Source organism: Tamandua tetradactyla, chromosome 5 (assembly GCF_023851605.1).
Source record: "Tamandua tetradactyla isolate mTamTet1 chromosome 5, mTamTet1.pri, whole genome shotgun sequence".
Lineage (NCBI taxonomy): Eukaryota > Metazoa > Chordata > Mammalia > Pilosa > Myrmecophagidae > Tamandua > Tamandua tetradactyla.
The window spans coordinates 62,481,865-62,488,390 of NC_135331.1; the positions used below are offsets into that span (position 1 = coordinate 62,481,865).

The 6,526-nt window shown below is 34.3% G+C and overlaps 1 pseudogene; it reads right to left on the reverse strand.

The window, feature by feature from the left end:
- Window positions 1-2,936: 2,936 nt before the first annotated feature.
- On the reverse strand, window positions 2,937-5,296 carry LOC143683117 (heat shock protein 105 kDa pseudogene; annotated as a pseudogene).
- Window positions 5,297-6,526: the final 1,230 nt, after the last annotated feature.

Consider the following 6,526-nt stretch of genomic DNA (forward strand, 5'->3'; position numbering starts at 1 on the left):
CAGCCACACTGACACATCATGAATGTCATTACACCACATTATGTTTATTTTCTAGTTCAGAGTAAAACAGGTGAACAGATGATGCCATGAGAGGGTGCTTATGTTGTGGGCACTTATAAACACAGTCCAGGGGCATCAGCAAATGAAGGATCTGTGATGAGTAGAAGTTAGCCAGGAGAGGTTGGAAAAGAGGGTGCAGGCAGAGGAAGCAGCTTACAAAGGTTCAAACAGAAAAACAAGTAATTCAATTTACCTAGATTTTAACATACGAAATGGGAAGAGATGAGGAATCAGTTGAAGAATCAGCTTCTTCAGTCAGATTATAAGGGGCAATGTATATTACAATAAGGCTTTCAGACATTATCTTGAAAGTTATGCAAAGCTTTTGGGGTTGTTAACTGAGATAATGCATTTAAATTATCTATCACAGTGTTCATTAGATTAGTGAATTCGATTTTATAAAACCCACCGAATGTACTATATTTTCAACCTATCTTTAAAATGCTTCAAGTATATGAAGAGAGAGAAAATCATTTTCATTTTCTATCTCCAAAATCCAATTTTATACTAGGGCTGATTCAGCAGAGTAGAAATAATTTTGACATTTGTGGTTTCTAGATGAGGTTTAATATAAGAATAAAAGTACTTGTGGGAAATTTGTGTTTGTAGATGTACAAGTTTATCTTGAACAGTTTCAGAGTATGAGGAACCATTTTACAAGAGGAAAAGGCAAACATTTGGTACCACACTGAAAGATTGTATCAACAAAATAGGAAAACTCTGCTCTTATCATTAATATAGACTTGCTCTGCTGTTACTCTTAAGCACGGAAATAATATCATAATATTCAGCCCAAGTACTTTCCAAGTCTAAGATCAATGCCAGTGGAGATTGGGTGATTTGTGGGGTTGTGGTGTTGTAGCTGAAAAATAAGAGAATTTTAACATTAACATGTCAATTGTGGCTCTTTTCTAGTAATTCTTAAAGGGGGTAACTCTTAAAAGTGCCATATATAATTTCATTTCCTATTTAAATTTAAAAGAAAGATTAGTCTATAATATTCATAATGAAGGTATCTTGCTGTTTTTTTAAGATTTTGTATAATTTTTTATTGTGAAATATGTAAGTTGGTTTTATGTATGTTGATTAACATTCACAGTAGACATTGTCAAAGATTACATGGTAATTAATGCTATATAATAAATATTTCAACTCAATCACTCTTGGAAGTTGGTGACCAGAAATTTCATGATTAATTTTATAAATTTAAAACAATCTTTTACTGGCATGAAAATCCTAGGACAAATATGATGAGAAAAAAAGTGAATGTTGATTTTATTAATGTGAATGAGCTACTTCAAATTAATTAATGTTTAGAACATATGTCAAGGCTCAAAAAATTAAAATTGTTAATTAAGAAGGAATAATCAAATTTCCTTTACTTCTATTATTTAAAAACTTACAATTTTGAGTAATTATGATAATCACAACTTTATGTCTTTCAATCTTTAGGATTTTTCTAGAAGTTAACATTAAAATCTATCATGAAATGCATCAAGTGAATCAGGTAGTTATAAGATTAAAAATCTGAATTTATGTAATCTAACTTTGTACATATGGGTATACATGTTAGTTGTCACAGTCAGGTTCATGTATCAACTTGGCCAGGTGGTGATACCTGTTTGTCTGGTTGGGCAAGTGCTGGCCTGTCTGTTGTGATGAGGACATTTCATAGAGTTAAATCATGATCATGTCAGCTGCATCCATAGTGGATTCCATCTGTAATCAGCCAAGGGGAGTGTCTTCTGTAATGAGTGATGCTTAATCTAATCACTGGAAGCCTTTTAAGGAGGATTCAGAAGAGACAGGTTTCCTGTTTTCAGCTTTTTCCTGTTTCAGCTGGCAAGCCTCTCCTGTGTAGTTTGTCCAGACCCTCCATCGGAATCATCAGCTTCCCAGCCTACCCTACAGATTTTGGACTCTACGTTCCCACAGTTACATGAGACACTTTTATAAATTTTATATTTACAAATATTTCCTGTTGATTCTATTTCTTTAGAGAACCCTAACTAATACATTAGTTTTCACAGTTCATACTTTATTTATAATTCTGTTCATTTTGTAAGCATATCTTTGGCATTTCTCTGTAAATTTTGTTTCTGGAATACATTTTTTTTTCTGTAGATTTGAATTAAATTCAACATTTGGGACTAGACTGTTGCCTAGAAAGAATAAAATGGCACTTTAAGCCATTGAGAGACACTGTAATATTATTAAGACAAAATATTTTAAGATATGAAAAGTTCATATAAAGTAAAATTATATCTACAATTGGATAAAGTGAGAATTGCATTTCAAGGGATTGCTGCATAAACTTTAGCTGGAAAGGTATTTCCCTGTAGTTTAGCATTATTAAATTGTAAGAGTTATGGCACTTTTGCATTTTCTTTGGAAATATTTATCATTGATCATGTCATACATGAAATTTGATGACATTCAGCATGATGAGGTATATTGTATTCTTGGGGCCCAAATTTTTCCATTGTGGGTTTCCTTGAGGATTGGATTATATTTTCAATATTTCCTAGTATAAAAATAACAGATAAACAACATTGCTTTTAAAGGCATAGGATCTATTGATTAAAAGTTTTAATCGCAATGCCCTGGAACATTTTTTTTTCCTCTGAAAGACAAAAGTCAATTTCATCTTTAGTGATGCAAATGGTAATACTGCACAGAAGCTTAGTATGAAATTCACAATTTCATAGGAATCTGAAAGTTACCAAGGCAATTTTCCTTTTTAGGATCAAAAAGAGTACAGACTTTTAAGCTTTTTATTCTTCTGTATATTATACAACATTTCTAAACATTCTTAAGAAATGAAATATGAATAGTCTCAGGATGTTAAGCTCACAAACTAGGCAAAAATATTTTATTCACTTTCTGTAGTTCAAGTCCACATTAGCTGAGCACTTTTCATCAGGGTAGCAGTTAGCATTCTGATGTGGAGGCTCAACACCAAAATCATCTGGGCTAAATCTTCTTCCTTTTTATCAACATTTGAGCTGTTTGGAGTCCTTTCCAGTTTGGACTGTTTTGATTTTTGGCTTGGGTTGTGTTATACTGGGATCACAAGTGTTATTAAATTCCTTCTTTTTTTTTTTAATTTCCTGACTTCAGACAAAGGGATCATGCTCCAAATTCTTTTATACCCTGTGCATTCATGATATTGTTCATCCAGTCCACCTCTTCACTGACAGACTTCTCAGTTGTCTTCATTTCAGACTCATCCATATAGTTATACTTATCCTTATTTCTGAAGTCAGTTGTTCTCTTGGCATAGTGCTAGAGCCTCTGTCCTAATTTTTCAAATATTTTTGGCTGTTTCCCAACTTCCTGAAACCAGATTTTAATTGGAGTGCCGGTTTTCATTAAGTCTTCCAATTTGTCAACATAGGCTTGGTAAGCTTAGTCTTTACCTTCTCCATAGAGCCGGTCTTCAGTCTCTGTGAAGAGCTTTAGAAAACGCTGATGACCCTGCTCACTTAAGAATTTTTCATATGGTCCACAAAGCTGGTCCCTGAACTCGTACATATATTCTTTTACCACATTTTTATCATGTCTTTCCTTTTTCCAACTTTCCCTGCAGTATCATCCTACCTTCTGTCTCAATATATGTGTCAAGAAGGTTTTTCCCTAACCACTAGACCAAGTTGGATTCATTGACCTTGTCAGTGTCTGGGATTTTGTTTTCCTCTGAGGTAAATTCAGATGAAGGGGGGAGCCTGTGAGGTTTGTTACCATCAGTACCTGGGGCAGTGTTTTCCAGCTTCACTGGTTTTGCTGGATATTTTTATCACTGTTGGGGTTTTCTGGTGGTCTCTGAGTTAGACATTTCATGTCCACTTCAACAGGTGACCCTTCATTTTCTTCAGTTGGGACCTTCTCCACCATAATTGCTATAGAGATGGTGAAAATACCATGGCTATTAATCTGCACTTTGACTTTCACCTTCGATTTTTCTCCATCTTTCTGGGCAGAAACATTTTTGACTACAAAGTGGCCTATTTTGCTTCTCTATATGGAATTCCTTGAGGATCAGAATAGAAAGCTTCTAGCTCCACAGGGCCCTTTCTGTAGAAGCTGAGCACTTTGGAGAAAGGTTTAGCATGGTTGCAGCTGAACCCTTCATGAACACCTTCAGTGTCTTCTCAATCGTGATTCCAGACCAGAAATATTACAAAAGGAATTACATCTGTGACAGAAAACTCTCTAACCTTAAATGCCAGGGAAAGACTTGTGCACTGTAATGCACATCCTCTGGTTCCTGCTTCATCTGAATTAAGGATTGGGCTAATGTCTTTTCCGAAGAACTCTTCAGCTTTGCATTTCACAGCTGGAATTTGTTTAGTACCTCCAACGATCTCAACAGCTCTCATATATTCTACTTTTAGCTGAGTTTGTTCCATCAGTACATAAAGATATACTTGTATTTCTTCTGGAAGTTCAGCATAGAGCTCTTCAAATTGTGACTTGTTCATCTTTCCCCCAAAACATTTTTGTATTCATAAAGCACTTATATCGATTGGGATGCCTGTACTGTTTGAGCTCATTAGCCTTTGTAACTTTTTACACTCCTGATACAGAGTGCTTGAATTTAGGATTTTACATTCAATTTGTACTTGGTCTTAAATTCTGCACAAAAAGATGTTCCATTAATTTTTTGTCAAAGTTTTCTCCTCTCAAGAAAGGATTAAAAGCGTTTCCCAGTAACTTCAATTTTCCTTTGTTAAAGGCACAGGCAGACACTTGAAAAGCCCAATGTCCCATATCAACAGAATCCACTCTCTGGTTTCTCATACAGGCTGGGAGATCTTGCATATAAACTCCACAATTCAAAGCAACAGCAGTCATATCATTCCTGAGTCTCAAGCATTGTTTAGGCCAACAATCTGTGCAGCATCTAACACAGATCCCCTCTTCATATCCAGGAAGAAGAAGGGGACTGAAATAACACAAACTGTTACCAGTTCCTTGAGGTTGTTTTCAGCAGTTTCCTTTAATTTGGTCAGCAACATGGCTGTTATCTGTTCCACACTAAACAGATGTGCTTCATCCATGTACATTACCTTTATTCTAACACTGTCATTTTTCATCGGAACCAAATCATCGTTACAGTTTTCCTTTTCCTTTTGAACAATGGGGTCATTGAATGCTCAACCATGAAACCTGTTAAAGTTAGACACTGTGTTCTTTGAGTGATTTGCTTATCTTTAGCTGCAACTCCAATTGTTCTGTTTTTGATCCAAATGACAAATTAGATATTTCGTGATTACAATCTGCAAATATGACTGACAATTAAAATATCTGATGCAAGAGTTCTTTGTGGGGTAAAATAATAGCATCATATATTTTTTTCCCAAAGAGTATACATGTTCAATTTCACTGACATTTAATAGGACATCTGTGTCTTTGAAAAAATAACTCGATTTTAAGTTAATGCCAAATAAAGACATCTCTCTCTGGTTTTGCAAAATATGGAACATTTATCTTTCTTGTTGTGACTTGTAGCACCATATAAATATGATGTAAATTGGATAGTAACAGAGTAAAACATGTTCACATTATGAACATTTGTTTTCTAATACTAATTTGTTGAAGATAAACTTTCTTTATTCACCATATATACTTTATATTTTAATATGTGTCATTAAAAATGAACTGAGGGCTGGCAATAGTGGCACAGGCAGAGTTCTCACCTGCTATACTAGAGACCTGGGTTCAATTGCTGGTGCCTGCCCATGAGAAAAAAAAAATGAACTGGAAGGTTAAAAATGTTCTTTAAAGATCATTATCCAGTTTCCAGAAAGTACTGAAACTAAATCGTTCCTGACAGATTGGTATCATTTCCATCTTTATAGACCTCAGGAAAGAGAGGTTGTGTATATTTAACAATTCTCCCTGTGAGGAACGTTTAATTTTTCCTCATCTAAAATGTTCATGCATCAGTTTCAGTTTATTATTACTATTATTATTATCAATTTTATTTTTGGTTCTGGCCTGAGCAGAGGGAAAGAATAATCTTTCTCCATTTCGTATGGTAATGTTTCATATTTATGAAATCATCTCTAAATTACACCTCAGGTTTCTCATTCTTAATATAAATTATTTTATCATCTCCATCTTTGACTTTTCTACCAAAAATTTTGTTCTTTGTATTCTGAGTCTGTTTTACAGATAGTTTAGATATAATGTACATTAACATAAATCATGTCTGTAAATATCAGCCTGTGCATCTATTACCACTTTATTAGAAATCAGCTAGATATATTGTTACCAAGATTGCAGAGTATGTTGGGATGGAGTAGTTTCAAACCTCATATTAGCATATGCCAGTTTTGCTTTGGGGAGCCTTAAAAAGGAGAGGCATTTAAAAATGAACCTGAGGGCTCACCAAATTTAATGAATATGTTTGAAATGGTATGAATTAGATTATGTGCTATAGTAAGTATACAAAATTCATTTG